This window comes from Nuphar pumila, chromosome 1 (genome assembly GCF_984573655.1).
Source record: "Nuphar pumila chromosome 1, dmNupPumi1.hap1.1, whole genome shotgun sequence".
NCBI lineage: Eukaryota > Viridiplantae > Streptophyta > Magnoliopsida > Nymphaeales > Nymphaeaceae > Nuphar > Nuphar pumila.
Window position 1 is genome coordinate 92306789 of NC_143249.1, and position 18681 is coordinate 92325469.

Below are 18681 nucleotides of genomic sequence, written 5' to 3' on the forward strand. Positions count from 1 at the left end.
CTGCCGATGTCCATTGTTTAGAAGTCCACTGAGGTTTCTGTTTGTGTCCATTGAAAGCGTCAGTCAACTTTTTGTGCCCTAACCTAGCTGGTTAAACTGGATTCTGCCCCATGTTTGGTGTTCCCAACTGTCCAGTTAGGGGGAGTTCGAATCCCCGTATGTGGGGCACACCGAGGGAGTGCCCCATGTGCACCCATGCAAAACAGCAGCGGATGGGCAAGCATGAACACCAAAAAGACATTCTTTTATGGAGCGTGGACAGGGCAGGAAAGTGCACCCTGTCATGTTCGCAGACAGGTCGGGATGTCCCATGCTGTCCTGTCCACCACTGTCTGCAATTCAAACGCCCCCTTAAGGCCAGATTATTTGAACAAACTCTTTGGAAATTGACTAACTATAGTTGGACCTGAATGCTAAAATAATTGCTTTGGTGATAGAAAACTTAGGTGCCTGATAACCTTACTCCTTTGGGCATGTGGAGGCTTGGAGCTGGCTCCACCACTAGCAGTAAGTGCAATTTGGCAACCCGGAGATTCGCTTAATCATGTACTGACTCAACTGGTAGAGCGTTTCTTTTCCCCATAACAAACTGGTCTAACCTATTAAGAACAGAGATTGATAATGTTCCCTTGCGACTTACAGTGTACAGTTGCGCTTAGAGTCTGTTTTGCTTTTGTTGAGTCTGATGTAAGCTGTCCGGTTCAGGTGAATTAATACCCCGAAGGGGCAGCCCGTATACTTGAACTGTAATAGCCTGCGGGCAAAATTGTGAATGAATCAAATGCGTTGAGCTTTCTTTTGTTCACCCTCGTTGTGATTGCTTCTTGTGATTGCAACTTCTCTCCCTCTATTCTCTCTCTTGCTCTCTTGCACTCTGATCATAAGCTTCCGCGACCGACAAGCGAGCTGACGAGTAGGCTTGCGGCGGTAAGGAAGGACCGTCGCGCCGCGCTGGCCCATTGAAGGAAATAGGCCCGTGACAAGTGGTACCAGAGCCCGTTCTCGTGCTGGGGAAGGGACTCCGGAGTCGGTGTCGACAGACACGCCGACAGGCTGCGATTTGTGAGCAAGACATCGTGGCGCCTTATCAACACTTGCGCAACACCAGAGGCAAGGCAGTTGCCGAAGCTGAGGAGATGGGTTCACCTCAGGGCCAAGAAGAGTTGGCTGCAACTGTTAATAAACTGGTGGAAGATGTGACTTCGCATGATGAAGCGATTTCACGTGCATGTGAGTCATTCAATGGATTGAATGATGTGGTGGCGAGCCTGCAAGAGCAGGTGAACTTACTAATGGGGCAGGTCACTTCGTTGACGACTACAGTGGCCGATCTTGAGTTGAGAAACCGTACGTTACAGCGGACGGTGACCCTGAATGGCGGAAATGGTGAGAGATCGTCAAGGATTGATGTACCTAGACCCGCAAAATTCAATGGTTCTCGCGACAACAAGGCCATTGAGAACTTCTTGTTCCAAGTAGAAGACTACTTGGATATCCAAAATGTGACCCTTGAAGATCTGAGGATCAAGGCTGCAGCGGTCTTACTTGATGGTGATGCTATCGCTTGGTGGAGGCGGAAGCGCAATGACATGGAGAGGGGTCAATGTGTGATAGACACCTTTGACGACTTCAAAGTAGAGTTGCGCAACTACTTCATGCCAAGAAATGCGCAGAGACAGGCTTACCGGATGGTTCGTGAACTCAAACATACTGGTTCGTTGCAAGACTATGTCCGAACGTTCCAGAAGCTTATGCTGGAGATACCTAACATGCCAGAAGACGACATGCTCAACTGGTTCATTGTGGGACTTCAACCATGGGCACAGTCCGAAGTGGAAAGGAGCAACCCCCGTATTTTGGAAGATGCATATGTGGCGGCGGAGCGCTTAGTTGATACTCAGCGCAAACCTTTCACCCCATCAACCAAAGTTGGGAAGAAGCCTGACCACGGAGGCAAGAAGGATGAGCAGCGCAACGATAAAGGTGAGGTGTCGACACGCCATCAATCCGAAAAGAAACAGAACTACACAAAGCATAACAACAGCAACAAGGGTGCGGTTGTGACATGTTGGTTCTGTGGTGATAGACATATCGCCCGGCAATGCCCAAAGCGCCTTGTAAAGGACGACGGGCAAGCCAATGCTGCACAGGAAGAATGCAGTGATACTGAAGGCAGTGACACTGAGACCATGCAACCGAGGATGGGCGTCATGCGATCGATTAACGCAGCTAGAAGTTGCGCAGCTAAGAACATGCAGGTCAGTAAGGAACTTATGTACGTAGAAGTCATTATGAATGGAAAGTCTACTTCGGCAATGGTAGACTCCGGGGCCACACACAACTTTGTCTCGCAGGAAGAGGCAGAGCGATTGGGCTTGAAAACTGGGCCAAAGCAGAGGACTATCAAAACAGTAAACTCTGAGGCCAAGCCCATTCTTGGTGAAGCAAGAGATGTGGCTACTCAAGTGGGGAGTTGGGTCGGCAAAGCTAACTTCTCTGTGGTGCCCCTGGACGATTTCAAGGTGATTCTGGGTATGGAGTTTCTGCAAAGCCAGAATGTGATGATGCTGCCAAAGTTTAACACGTTGACGATCATGGGATCAGACCTGTCCCACACAGTGCAGTGCCTTACGCAGAAAGGCAAGTCTTCAGTGTTATCAGCAATGCAACTGAAGAAGGGTGTCAAGCATGGGGAGCAGACATTCCTAGTTGCAGTGCGTGCAGATGAAGGGAAGGTAGAAGCAGCAGTGCCGCCGACCCTAGCCCCTCTATTGGAGGAGTTTCCGGGGGTGATGCCTCCGGAATTGCCAAAGCGTCTTCCGCCAAGACGCGAGGTCGACCACAAGATTGAGTTGACCCCGGGAGCAAAGCCTCCCGCAATGGTTCCATACCGTATGGGGCCAGCAGAGTTGAAGGAGCTACGCAGGCAGCTAGACGAGATGTTGGACGCAGGCATTGTTCGTCCATCAAAAGCCCCATTTGGTGCCCCGGTCCTTTTTCAGATGAAACATGATGGCTCTAAACGGTTATGTGTGGATTACCGGGCCTTGAACAAGGTCACGGTGAAGAACAAGTACCCATTGCCATTGATAGCAGACTTGTTCGATCAGCTAGGCAGTGCCCGTATCTTTTCCAAGCTAGATCTGCGATCGGGTTACTGGCAGGTGAGGATTGCCGAAGGTGATGAGCCGAAAACAACTTGTGTCACCCGCTATGGTGCTTACGAATTTCTAGTAATGCCATTCGGGTTGACAAATGCTTCAGCCACATTCACGACTTTAATGAACCAGATTTTCTACCCTTACTTAGACAAGTTTGTGGTAGTCTATCTGGATGATATCGTGATCTACAGCAGTAACATGGAGGAACATGTCGGGCACTTGCGAACAGTGTTTCAGGTGCTGAAGGAGAATGACCTCTGTGTTAAACGAGAGAAGTGTCTCTTCGGGCAGGAGGAGATCAGCTTCCTTGGCCATGTTGTGGGGCGTGGTGTGCTGCGTATGGATGGGCAGAAGATAAGGGCCATCCAGGAATGGGTTCCGCCAAGCAAAGTGTCAGAATTGCGGTCATTCCTCGGCTTGGCAAATTATTATCGGCGTTTCATCGAAGGTTATTCCCTCATTGCTGCGCCCCTCACAGATTTGTTGAAGAAAAATCGGGTATGGCTCTGGACAGGAGCGTGCCAAGATGCCTTCGAGGGCTTGAAGAAAGCCTTAGTGAGAGAGCCAGTGCTGCGACTGCCTGATCATTCGAGACCCTTCGAAGTCCACACTGATGCCTCAGACTTTGCCATTGGCGGAGTTATTATGCAAGACGGGCATCCGATCGCATATGAGAGTCGTAAGCTGAAGGATGCAGAGAGGCGGTACACAGTGCACGAACGTGAGATGACCGCCATTGTGTATTGCCTCAGGACCTGGCGGCACTACCTTTTGGGTGCCGAGTTTGTCGTCAAGACGGACAATGTGGCCACGAGCTATTTTCAGACGCAAAAGAAGCTGACGCCCAAGCAAGCTCGATGGCAGATGTTTTTGGCTGAGTTCGACTTTGCCTTGGAGTACAAGGTTGGAAAGACCAATGTTGTGGCGGATGCCCTGAGCCGTAGGGCTGAACTGGCAGCTGCGCGTGCGGAGTCTTCTGAAGTGCATTTGGAGGGTGCACTGCTGAGCCGCATCCGCGAGGGTACGCAGCAGGATCCGACCGCACAACACCTTGTTTCTCTAGCGCAGGCAGGGAAGACTCGGCGATTTTGGCTACAAGATGGCCTCCTCATAACAAAAGGGGGACGCATCTTTGTACCACGGTGGGGAAGCCTTCGCCGAGAGCTACTCAAGGAGTGCCATGATACACTATGGGCCGGCCATCCTGGTCAGGAGCGGACCTTAGCACTCCTTGAGCGCGGCTACTATTGGCCGCAGATGAGAGACGACGTTGAGGGGTATGTGCGGACATGCCTCATCTGCCAGCAGGATAAGGGGACAAATCAGAAGGTTGCCGGTCTCCTTGAGCCTCTACCAATTCCAGAACGTCCATGGGATAGCATCTCCATGGACTTTATTGTTAGTCTGCCAAAGGTAGAGGGCCTCAGTTCTATTCTAGTTGTGGTGGATCGTTTTTCAAAGTATGCCACCTTCATCCCGGCTTCTAAGGAGTGCCCTGCAGAGAAGACTGCAGAGTTGTTCGTAAAGCATGTGGTGAAGCACTGGGGCATACCAAAGAGCATTGTGAGTGATCGTGATGCTCGCTTCACGGGCAAGTTCTGGCGTGAAGTATTTCGGCTACTGGGCTCTGAGTTGCTGTTTTCAACTAGCTTCCATCCGCAGACAGATGGGCAGACAGAGCGCATCAACGGGATCCTGGAGCAGTACCTTAGGCACTTTGTTAGTGCCAATCAGAAAAATTGGGTGAAGCTCCTTGATGTGGCACAGTTTTGTTATAATCTGCAGAAGAGCGAGTCTTCAGGCCACAGTCCGTTCGAGATAGCCACGGGGCAGCAGCTACTGACCCCGCACACTTGCCACACAGGAAAAGGGAAGGCCATCATTCGCCTATCAGTTTGTTCGCGACTGGCACGAGCAAAATGAGTTAGCGAAGGCATTCTTACACAAAGCGGCAAAGAGAATGAAGAAGTGGGCAGACAAACACCGTCGGCCCGCAGGGTTCCAAGTTGGGGACCAAGTGTTGGTGAAGTTATATCCTGGTCGCACAGGCATCTTCCGCGGGCGGCACCGCGGACTACTCAGAAAGTATGAGGGACCCTTCACCATCACAAAGAAGGTGGGCAAGCTAGCCTATAAGCTGGAGTTGCCCCCAGACTTCAAGGTGCACCCGGTGTTCCACGTGTGCAACCTCAAGCAGTTCCATCCAGATGATGGAGACCCGGAACGCAATGTGCCGCAACGCGCTCCCATCATGCAGAGGGCCCCGGCAGCACAACGGGCCGAAAAGCACCTCAGTCAGATCCTTCGCCACAAGGTCAACTACTTGGGGCAAGCGAAGAAATACTTGGTGCAGTGGGAGGAAACAGCGGAACCAACGTGGGAGCCTGCATTTCGAATGAACAGCCGCTACCCGGCTGAAGTCAGGGCTTACCACGAAACAGATGGCGTCGAGGACGACGCATGATTTGAAGGGGGGAGCATGTTCTCTTGCGACTTACAGTGTACAGTTGCGCTTAGAGTCTGTTTTGCTTTTGTTGAGTCTGATGTAAGCTGCCCGGTTCAGGTGAATTAATACCCCGAAGGGGCAGCCCGTATACTTGAACTGTAATAGCCTGCGGGCAAAATTGTGAATGAATCAAATGCGTTGAGCTTTCTTTTGTTCACCCTCGTTGTGATTGCTTCTTGTGATTGCAACTTCTCTCCCTCTATTCTCTCTCTTGCTCTCTTGCACTCTGATCATAAGCTTCCGCGACCGGCAAGCGAGCTGACGAGTAGGCTTGCGGCGGTAAGGAAGGACCATCGCGCCGCGCTGGCCCATTGAAGGAAATAGGCCCGTGACAGATAATGACCCAAATGAAATGCATGATCACAAATCTTTCACCATACCTTGGTCTTGGCAACCTACGAATCAAAGAGTTGGGACTTGGGAATGCGATCAAGAGCTCAAACAGCCCAACTGGTCTAACCTACTCATGGTGGAAAAATGAAAATGGTACCACCAAGATGAGTTGCCAAGTCGAACTAAAGCTATATAAGCTAGAAACTTAGTAGGATTTCACTGACCCAGCTGTCCAATTGTGCATGCAGATCAAAACTGGAGTCTTAACCCATTTTGCCCCATATTCTGGAATTGGATGCATGAGAGAGAGAGAGAGAGGTCAATTGCCAAACAGACAAGAAAGCACAGCAACGCGGGAAGAAATGAACTTGGATGTGCCAAATAACAGAAAGCACATCATAGAAAAAGAATCAAATTTTTTTGTTCTCATTATTATTCATTCATCTATAGTTCCTTGTATACATCCAGCAAATTATCATCTTGACACAAATGATCGCCTCCAGATTATATCCTGTATCATCTCATCCTCAGCACCACCGCCACCACCTATTAGAAGCGAGGGAATCAAAAGAATTCCCCCAACCCCATCATGCTAGCGCTACAGCAACAAAAACACCTACTTGCTCTCTCATCTAAAATCATAATCCTTATAAACGAATCAAATAAAAAAGAACCTAAAATCAATACAAACTTTCGCCGGACTCCACAAGCTATCCAACGGGCACCACCCTCACACCACCCCCACCCACATAGAGATCGTACGGACTCCACAAGCTATCCAACGGGCACGGCTCCCGGGCGTCGACCCTCGCCCAAGGCTTCCCCTTTCCGCTCCAATGCAACAGACTCACGGGCCCAGGATGCAACCCCCTGCAGCTCCCTACCACGTTGTCCCCGCCCAGGCCGTGCTGGTTCCACCGGTGGTCCAACGCCTCCACCTCCCCGGCGAACACCAACAAGAAGGGAGGCAGCGACCCCAATTCATAGATCCTCCTCTCCTTCTGCACCTCCATCCATCCTTCGATACGCTCCCTGGGCCCCTCCCTCCTCCACGATCCCAATTCCATCACCATCACCCCGGTGTTAAAGTAGCACGGCTCCCCGTTCCGGCCGGCGAACGCCGAGGCCTTCGCTGGATCCCCCCAGAAACTCGCCGTGAAATACTTCGTGAAGTTCGCGTGGCAATACTCCGGGGCGGCGACGGGCTTGCCGGCGGACGCCGAGCCCCAGAGCGTCGCGATGTCGTCGACGACGATAAGGTCCGAGTCGAGGTAGACGACGCGGCCGACGCAGGGCTCGAGCAGGTCGGCGAGGTAGGTTCGGGCGTAGTTCAGCGGCCGCTCCAGCGCCTCCCGGACCGACGGCGAGACGAGCGACCTGACCCAGTTCTCCTGCCGGAACCGGTACATCCTGAACCCGAGCGACGGGAACACCGACCGGACGACGCTTTTCAGGCGATTGCCGTCGCCGGAGAACACGAAGTGGAAGAAGACGTTCTCCGGGCAGGACGCGTGCTTCAGCACGGAATGGACGGCCGCGATCGACCCGCGGAGGTACTCGTCGTCGAGCGTCATCGAGATGTGCACGCGCGAGTGATCGCACAGCCCGGCTCCCAGAGACGGGCATCCCTCGCCGTTCCGGTAGTCCGGAGCCTCGGCGTACGCCGGAAAAACGCCCTCCGGGAACATCCGGATGGCTTCCGTCAGCGGCGGCGCGCAGAACGCGAGGATCAGAAAGAGCAGGACGCACGGTAAACGGAACATTATCCCTCCGCCGTTAGAGTGACGGAAAACCGGAATCGGTTAAGAAACGCAGTTTTCCGTCGGACTCAGCGGCGGAGGATCGTGGGGGCCGGTGCGCTTGCATGCAGATATATAATACATATCGGACAATAGATGAGGGGTATGTTGGGTATTCTGAAGATTGGGAATTGAGCTAATTGTGGCCGCACAACTGGATTCGGCATCCGGCTGTGCTTGACGGCGACGGCACGTGTGGGACCCGCGGGGCATGTGGGGCACGTGCTCGTTGTTCGCTGCAGAGTTACAGATCACCGGCGACCAGCGTCCGAGTCTGGTTGGGAAACGGAGACGGGTTTTGGCTTTAGTTAGTGCGAATGGGTCGGGTATCCGATCCATCAGAATGTACCCAAACTGGTCAAGAAAATGAGACGTCAAACCCGGACCCATATAATTTGAGAAGCTCAATACACAGGTCAATCCCCATTGGCTCAAATATCTGAACTGAACAAAATCATAACCTAAACCTGACCCATGTACTACTTGAGTTGACCCGGATCGGCCATATTCATGTATTCAAGTTCGGGTAGAATCGGGTACCCGGTACAAACCCGACCCATTGGTAGCCACTGGTTCCGCTTGGACGAGGTGGGCTGGCTACGTTGAGTAAATGGTAAAGCCTGGAAAGTTTTGAGGTTAGGTTCGGGATTTTCGCTTTTAATCTCATTTATCCATGCTAGTAAATGGCAGGGCTCCTGGCATTAATTGGCGAACACTGTGCTGCAGATCTGCCGCACCGTACCGTGGTGCGGTTGTATAGTACATATAGAGAGCTGCGCCCTATGGTGCGCCAGTACGGCCTGCAGCGCAACTTAAGCGGCTCGGATTTTCCAAATAACCGGTTAAAACACATAAAATAAAGAAGAAAGGACAGGAGTCTAAAATCAATTTTTACTAGCGTGACATATCTTGGTAAATTGAAAATATCGTGATGTTAGTTTTTCTCCGTACAAGTGGAGTAGCACAATCATCACCAAGGGTCTCGGGTTCGAACCTTATTAGTTTCATTTTATGATAGGGTGAGGTGCACGCAACGGTTCTGGTCTGTGTCCTATCAGAAATCAAGAACCATGCCCAATAAAATCTCCATTTTAAATAACTTTGCATAAAAAAGGTTTGGGATATTAATCAGATCTCGGGTCGGACGTATCTAATTTATAAACTTCCAAACCAAACTTGCACCTATACTAATGGGATCTTGTAGGTCCGACCCAATTGGCAAATTGTACCTACATTAATGAGTCCAGATCCTGGTAAGGAGACCGGTCAGGTAAGACACGATCCATTGGTCTTCATGTCTCAAGTGATGCCCAAAACAAGCACACTTTGAAGAACAAAAGGGCATTTAGTTGGGGATGCTTGCTGGGGTGGTGATTCTCGCGTAAATTCTTAAATAAGTTGGGCCCCAACCAATCCCAGTTTGAATTCAATCTAAACTTGACAGTTTGGCAAAAAGCATACAATCTCGATATTTTCCTTTTTAACGTGATATATCAGACACGGACCGTGTTTCATTTCTCTCTCTCTCGTATCAATGAAGGGGCATTAATATGCACAACGAGACATGCACCTTATTAATTAAATAATAAAAACGTAAATTCCAAGTCTTGGAGAACTCATGTTTAGTTTCGAAAAGTGTAGCAGTCTTAATAATTAAATAATAAAAACGTAAAACAGTATTTACTTCTTTCTTGCATGTCATGCACTTTTGGAATCCACTGTCATTATCTCGCCTTTAAATGCATTTAAAAGATAATATTTTAATGTTAATATCATGGTTTGCTCGAACGACAATCTTCGGACAAAACTTTTTTGTAATTTAAGGCTGGGAAGCGGACCTCCTGGCTTTCCGGCTCGTAAAGAGCTTATTCCAACTCGTGAAATAGGCTCAGCAAGCCCAACGTAGGGGTGTCAACGGCTCGGGTTTTGTTCGGACTGAGGTGAAACCAGACCCAAACCTCATTTGAGATGATGGTACCGGGTCCGGACTCGGGTCTAATTGGACTCATCATAAGAGAAACCATACCCAGATCCTACAAAAACTACATGAAACAGACCCAGATCATACCCGGTAAAATAATAGTTTTTATCATTTTTACATTGAAAATTTGAGGATCTTAATGGAAACTCTAGTCGGGCTCAGGTTTGGTATGAAATTTCACAAACCATACCCGACTCCGTATATTAATCGGACCCTTCGGGTCTGACCCAGATTCTAATCGAGCCTTCTTATTTATCACCAAACCTTGACCCTATAAGGTTTGTTATCGGTCGGATCTGCATCAAACCCGACCCATTGACACCCCCTACCAACACCGACAGCAAAGGTTTGGCTCAGCTTGACTCATATAGGCTCGTCAGCTAGTAACACATTTATTATATATATATTTTATATCATTAATGTGTATATAAGTGTTTGGCTTTCAAGCAGTAAATTTAGGGTTCAAATCTATTACTTACAGCAGTGAAACAATGTATTTGTTTTGGGATGAGTTAGTCGGAGCAAGGCTAAGCAGGTCTAGAGTTTAAATTCTACCAATTCTAACATCAAGAAAGTTCTTTTTCTTAAATGAATCAGCTCAAACTTGGCTCATTTAACTCGGGCTTGCCATGAGCTCCAGCTCGACTTGCCACAACAACGAGCCAACCTTGAACACCTTCTGTTCAGTTTGTTTGGTGCCCTAATTGCAATTCTTTTCACATGTTTTAAATTCTATTTTTAAAGTTTAAAATTATTTTTACTGATAAAAGAATGAGAAAATATAAAATTTGCAATATCTCACTGCTACAGATAAATTGCCATTTTAAGCTTTTGTTATTGTGACAATCTCATCTAATCTCTCTCTCTCTCTCTCTCTCTCTCTCTCTCGTATCATCGACGAAAAAAAAATCAAGCAGGAACGCTCTAAGTTAAAAAAATGACCTTTGCAACCACCGCTTGAGGGTTTTTTTTTTCCGCAAGTAGCTTTAGCGCAGTCTAGAACCGCTGCTGAAGCCCTTTTTTTTCACGACAGTTGGCATGCAATGGGTGCATGGGACATTGTTCGATTATTTGGAGGTTCGATGATACTCCCAACCGCACGAGCGTGGGTGTGTGTATATATATATATATATATATATATATATATATATATATATATATATATATATATATATGGTACTCTTATGGGTAAGGAACCCTTAATATATATATATATATGGTACTCTTGTGGGTAAGGAACCCTTAATTAGAGCTCATAGTGAGAGGTTGTTTTGACTAAATCCAAACCCATGAATGTGTTCATATGGTCAAAATAGGAGTAGATTCTTGGAATGTATTTTTTTATGTAAAAAATTGATTTTATGATGATTAACAATCTAGTAAACTGGAGGTCGTTGATTATGCAACCCCTGCAAAATCTTACATACATGTCGGGGTAACATGATCGAAACACTGATTTCCATTATCCCAAACATGTAGATCACATCTTGAGTGTCAAATGCGAACTGATTTTCATTAACCCTAACATGCAGATCACATCTCCAAGGTCGGATGTGCAAAAAAACATCAAAAGATTAAAAATATCAGTCTTTTAACAGGGATTTCTTTATCCATGAGGCTTCTTAAATTCAAAGGAAGAAGTGAGGATATCAATGGGTCTGACTGAGTCAGGTTTGGTGAACATCTCCAAATGCTGCCCAAACCGAATACGAATCCCTCAGATTATCTGACCCAATTATGCATAGTATACACCAGATTAGCTAATCAGATTGGATTGAGTAGTCTTTTCCCATCTGATTTCAAATCTTATTAGGTTAGATATGATAAGGTCGGATTCAGTAATGCCTAGAAACCGCCCCAGTTTGACCCGTTCACTTCACTAGGAAGAAGGAAAAGCAATGGGCCCCATACCCTTGTATCTTTATAAGCTTTTGCATATATAAAGGCAGGAAGGAAACCTTTTCCCAAACCCAACAAAGTTGGTGTATAAATGCTAACCAATGTTTCATACCATATCATGTGAACATATGTTAATTTTTTTTGGCACATTACTGGTCCAAGCCTACAAGCTGTCTAAGACGAACCATTTCTTTGTTTCTAGAACACAAGGAAACAAACAACTATAAAGGGTACGAACGGGGGCTCCGCTTGTTTGGTAGGAGCAGCTAGTGCATGTCACCTTGTGTTGGAACTTTGCAGGTTCAAAATCCAATGGTATAGAGTTGTATTATCTGGTAGGGGTCTGCCTAACCCCAGCTTGCCTTTCAAAAAAAAAATGGCTATTAATTTTGCACCTGAGGCTGGGCGATATTAATTTTGCACAACTAATGGCTATTATTTTAAGATATTTTCTTAACCGTAGCCTGAATTTTGTGAGTAGGGTAGCTCTGAAACCCACCTAATCTAACAAGTAGACTGGGTCCAAACGAGCAAACCGTAAGACCTACCTAGCTTCATAACATACCAAACGTATTTTATAAGGATGATACGGAGACATGATCAATTTGATACTTGAATTTAGAGCCGAATTCAATGGTTTCTCAATACAACAAATCATGGTTTAAAAAATGGCTGGGTTGACCTGGTGTCTCAGTTGACTCGGTCCGGATGGCTCAGTCACCGGGTCAAAAACCAGGTGTAACCTGGCTTTAACAAAACTCGGCCGAGTCATGGGCGAGTCATGCATATATATACATATATAATATATTTTATATATACTTACATATATCATATAAAATATAATATAAATATTATGTATATTATATATAAAAATACGATTATACATGTATTAATATAATTTCACATTAAATATATTATAAAAAAATAACATATAATATATATTATATATAATATATTAGTAAAATACTATAAAATATCGATAATATAAACATATATTTATATATTTTATATAAAATAAAAGTTAACATGACCCGGCTGAGTCATGAGTCAGTTAAAGAAGAGCCGAGTGGCTAGTCACCAGGTTTTAAAACACCGCAACAAATAGAGTATGCTTACAAAAAAGCCGCCAACATATCAGTTATTTGCATAAAGCCTTCTAACATTTCTTTCACTATGGTGATCAACAGGGGGTTGTGACGGTGCTGAGATGAAAGCACTGGGTCTAACCCTATTGGCACATGGGTATGTTTGTAGCTTTTAGAGGTGGTCGACGTAAGGTAGGGTGGGGCCTTGCTCGGGGTTTTTCTCTCTTTGGCAAGGGTTCCTCGTCATCAAAAAAATATTTCGGTCACTACATTTAACCACTTACTTTTATCTGAAACCCACTTAAGGTATAAAACAACATTTTTATCATTTTTTAAACCATGACGGGGTGGTCGTGTCTTCATCTCGAAGATTTACCTTGCAAGGAAGCCGGTCCATTAAGTTACCCGTTCTCGATGAGGGCTCCTTCGTCAAAAAAAAAAAAAAAAATCATTTTTTGATCATTTCTAGACAATCAAATACTGGTAAGTTCAGGTTGGCACTTGGCATTGGGTATTCCGGCTGCTAGTAGGAACTGCAACTACTGGTAAGGATCAAGAGCTAAATGTTCGCATAGGGTTTATTTGATAGCTTGTCTACGAAATGAACAAAATAACTGACTGTTAGTTCTGTAACAATTGTACTAAGATCAACGTTCGTTTGTTTCGACTGCACAAGGGGTTGTGCTCTTTGTGTCCAATGTTTGTTTTACGTTGTGTGCAGACAACATAAACGCACATGGAACACATGGATAATGGGTCGGATAACTTAGTTTTGGATCATTCAACTCAATCCATCCGACCATATGAATGTTTATAGATTTTAGCCTCAGATTGGATCTAAAAACTAAAAAATATTTATAATTTGAGTCATTTGAGAAAAAATAAGAAATGATATTTTTTTTATATATAAATGATTTAATCAATGTCATAGCATATCTAATTGTGCAATGTCATAGCACATCTAATTATGAAAGTTTATTATAAAGATATCAAACCCTAAAAGCAAATTAACTTTAAAAAATCAAATTATCAAATCCTATTAAATCATAAAACCTTAAAATGTAAAACCATAAATTATAAATAAATCGAAAAACCATAAACTATAAGAAAAAAACCATAAAATTAAATAAAAAAACATAATTCAAACCCTAACCAAAGAAAATAAAAAAAATCCTAGTCAAATAAAAAAGATCCTGAATCAAATTTTAAAACCTTAAAATACAATACAACAAATCATAAAAAACATTAAACTATAAGAAAAACCATAAAGTTAAATAAAAAAACCCTTAATTCAAATCCTAATCAAAGAAAATAAAAGAATCTCTAATCAAATTATAAAACCTTAAAATACAATAAAATATATCATAAATAAACCAAAAGCCCTAAACTATAAGAAAAAACCATAAAGTTAAATAAAAAATCCTTAATTCAAAACCCTAACCATTGAAAATTAAAACCTAAACAATGAAAATCAAGAAGATGAAGAAGAAAAACGAAAAAAAAGGTTGTTGGTGGCATGGCTTCGCCAGCTGCTGGTGGCCACCTTCTGCTTGCACATGGGTGAAAGAGAGGGAGAATGAGAGCGGGTCAGGGGTACACCCCTCCCCCATGTTTTTTTTCAACACTGCCCCCGGCGTCCTGTTCTCAAAGCAAAATTTACCCTCAAAATAGGATGTGGCAGTTCACCACATCCAAGTTTTGATGGCAGCAGCATCACGCGCCGTCATGGCATCCCATGCATGCGTGGGACATGCCATCAAACATACATACCCTTATGGCATTTGTTTAGGGTGCCATCCCGATCGTTCTACATTGCCTAGAGCACAACTTTAGGAAAATGAACGATTGTAATAGTTACCCATGTGGTGAGTAGGGTTTTGTGTCAAGCTGCACTGAAGGCTCAGGATCAAATGTTGTTGGCACATTGAGGCAATTATTGCTTCATCAACGGTTGGATCAGGGAGGGTGTTGTGTGTTCTCCCCCTAAGATGCATTGTTTGCTGCAGTGAGTGTTCAGGGGTCCGAATGAGCGCCACGTATATAAGCATGTGGGGCTCGTATCCCTGTGTGTGTCGGCATCACTTAGCATCGGAGTTTGGTGCGGTTGCAAAGACTTAAGTACCCTTTCTTGCTATTCTCACCATGAAACCATAGTTCAAGAAAAGGACAAAAATATTCTCCATCCAAAAAAGGGAAACGACGGTTCGAGAAAAGGACAAAAATGTCCTCCATCCAGAAAGTCGAGGATGATATTAACTCTTCAAAGTCCAAATGTTCCATTTTTGCCCTAAGCAATAAAATTTTGCACCATCTATTGTAATAGGAGCTCCCTTTGATGACGCACCCTTTACCGTCGCCTGCTGTCGTCGGAGCAACCTTTGTCGTCATCTCGAGTCTAGGTTCCCGCCTTGGTTTTTAGCTTGTGTTACAACACATTGCCACCTTCTCGTTCCTGCCTTATGTTACAAAACATTCTTGGGTTCATTCCTACCTCGTGGAGATAACTATAAATCGATCGTCTGGTTTGATCATTGGTGGGCGTCATAGGGGCATTTGTCGGCCATCTCTTTTTACAGTTTTCTCTTCTTTTTTATTGTCGTTAGGCAGTATGGAAGAAAGCAATGACGCACAAACATTTCAACAAGTGTCATTAAGATGTCGTGAGTACCTTTTCATGTCATCATGCTATTGTTGAAGCACGTATGTCGTCGTGAGTGCCATTAATGCGTTGTTTTGTTATTGCAGGTGGATCTTGTCCTTTTGATGGTTGGAAAATCAAAGATATTTGTAATACGCTGGGATCTGTTGACAAGAATGTTTGTTTACAGATGCAAGGAAGGGCCTCTACCCCATTCGGTATCGCCCATTCACTCAGTATATGCAATATATTGCAAATCGCGGTTGTAGTAACATACTTCCGATTTGTGAGATATTATTTTGTTGTTAATATTGATTTGTAAGCTATTATGCTGAATTTCCGTATCGATTTGAAATATATTTTGTGATATGTATATCGATTTGTAAGATATTATGTTTTGTAGTGTCAATTTGTAAGCTATTATGCTAAATTACCGTATCGATTTATAATATATTTTGAAATATGTATATCGATTTGTAAGATATTATGTGTTTTATAGTCTCGATTTGTAAGCTATTATGCTGAATTGTCGTATCAATTTGTAATATATTATGCGATATGTATATCGATTTGTAAGATATTATGTGTTTTTTTGTATCAATTTGTAAGATATTTGTAGAAAGAATTTTAAAACGTGTGTGTACGAAAATACATTATTGCGTGCATGCGGTGGTGATTTTTGTATTCAAATCACTGCTCATTTAGCGATTTCTATTGAAATCGCTTCACATCATCGTAGATATGATTAAATCACTGTCACGTGAATCACTATCGTAAACACAAATATACGACAAATCGTTTATTTTATTGGCATGATAAGTAACCACTCGATGCATAGTATAAGCAAATAAGAAATCGTTGTTGTTTTTATATTGTAATTCATTCAATCGTTTCTTTGACTTGCTTAACCTTATCGGTATTCGTTTAATGCAAAATGATATCTTGCTTATGACAGTGGTGAGCTTATCACCTGGTTGCAGTGAAGATGATCTATCTCAATCATTGGAAAGTTATGGAGAAGTAAACATGTGCACTAATGATGCACACGATAAGAAGGGTGCATACATTGGATTCACTCTTGACTTGAATGCTCCAGCAGAAGAAATGCAAATCGATAATGAGGTAGACGATCATGACAGTATACTTGATAAAGGTGTAGGCACCAGGAATGTACATGATAGTACACTTGACTCTGTTCCAGTAGAAGGAATGCAGTTTAATAATGAGAAAGTTGCATATAAATTTTACAATGATTATGCCTTAAAACTTGGCTTCAGTGTTAGAAGGTATTCTTGGTCAAAAAATGCACAGGGTGTCATGGTGAGAAAGACATATGTTTGTTCTAAGGAAGGTTGGAAGAAGTCAAGTGGAAATCCAACAAGGAGCAAGCCAGATTCAAGATGTGGATGTCCAGCGAGAATGGTGTTAAGAAGTCTTCCGAATGGGAAATATGTAGTTTGTACTTTAATCAGTGATCATAACCATGATTTAGAAGCTTCATTTATGACTTTTATCTTAAGATCACATCGTAAAGTAACTAAAGTGCATGCTGCAATTGCTGAAATAGCTGATAGCACTGACATTGCACCAAGGAAGACATACAATTTATGCACGCAAATAGATGGTGGACGCAAGAATGTGTCATTCACACCTATGGATCTAAGAAATCACTTAAGAAGGAAGAGGACAGATAACATGAAGAATGAAAAAATATGTTCTTTGGTTGATTACTTACAGAAGAAACCAAGCATTGACCCTGGTTTCTTTAGTGTAATACAACTGAATGAAGATGGATATGTTGTGAATCTGTTTTGGGTAGATTCAAAGTCAAGAATTGATTATGAATGTTTCAATGATGCGCTTGTTTTTTATACGATAACGAAGATTAATACTGAACAATGACCATTTGCACAGTTTGTTGGAGTGAACCATCACTCACAGAGTTGTATATTAGGCGGTGCTTTTTTGTATGACTAGACCAAGGAAAGCTTTGAGTGGTTATTCAGAGTATTTACACAAGCAATGAATGGGAAGCAACCTAAAAATGTACTTACAGATGGTGATCACTCAATTACGGATGCAGTGTCTAATGTATGGCCAGATGCACATCATCTGTTTGTGGCATATCTTTCAAAATGCAGCAAAGAACATAAGACACATATTTAATCAAAAGATAAGGTTTGACAAAAAGTTTATAAGGTGTGTACTTGAGAGTGTAGACGAGGTCACCTTTATGTCTGTTTGGGAGGAAATGATTCAGATGTACGATCTTGAAGACTGTGTGTGGTTACAAAATTTATATGCAGAAAAAGAGAAGTGGGCATTGGCATATGAAAGACAATACTTTTGTGTAGGTATGATAAGCACACAAAGAGTTGAATCTATGCATGTCACACTGAAAAAAAAACTCTGTATTCATGTTTAACAATGTTTCACTTCATGGAACAATATGAATTATTTGTAGACGGTCTTAGACAGAATGAGCTTGAACAAGATGTGAAATGCTTCAATACACGCCCTGTAACTTTGAGCATGAAAATATTGATGCGACCTGCAGATTTGTATACACTAACTGTATTTGAATGGATTAAGAAGGAGGTTATACGGGTCATGAATTGCAACATAGAAGGACGTGTGCAAACCGAGAATATTCACAAATACCATATTATATGGGAGGGCAAAGAGCATCTGAAAAGGCAAGAAGCGCATGTTACGTACAATGTTGACAACAAAATAGTTGAATGTACGTGCAAAATGTATGAATTCAAAGGTATTTTATGTCATCATACATTAAAAGAACTGAATCAAGAGAAGATACAAGAAATACATGAGTCATATTTAATGCGAAGATAGACGAGATAAGCAAAGATTGAACTGCTAGATACAGATAATATCAGTCAATCTGTTGTTGATAAGAAGTGTCACATAGCCTCCTGTTACCAACAACTATGTAGGTCACTTATGCATGTTGCAGATTTGGCATTGAAAAGTGAAGAAGCCTATGTATGCATGAGAAAAGTGTCAAGGGAGTTACTTGAAAACATGCAGTTAATTCACCATCAGTCTGTTGCAGCTCATGAAGACCAGTCCAAGAAAATGAGAGCGAACAACGGAGGTAAAAATCATGCTTCCCTTGACACTCATGAGAAGTTGCGCCGAAGTGTAAACATCATCTTCAACAAGTCAGGAGTGAATGTTGTAGATTATGACGAAAAAATTCACCTAGCAAAGGGTATCAAAAGAAAACTTGCCTCTTATCACAGTCGTCGGAGGACAAAT

At 43.7% G+C, this 18681-nt stretch overlaps 1 pseudogene; it reads right to left on the reverse strand.

Moving 5' to 3' along the window:
• Window positions 1–6401: 6401 nt before the first annotated feature.
• LOC149849064 (putative galacturonosyltransferase-like 6 pseudogene) lies at window positions 6402–7832 on the reverse strand (annotated as a pseudogene).
• Window positions 7833–18681: the final 10849 nt, after the last annotated feature.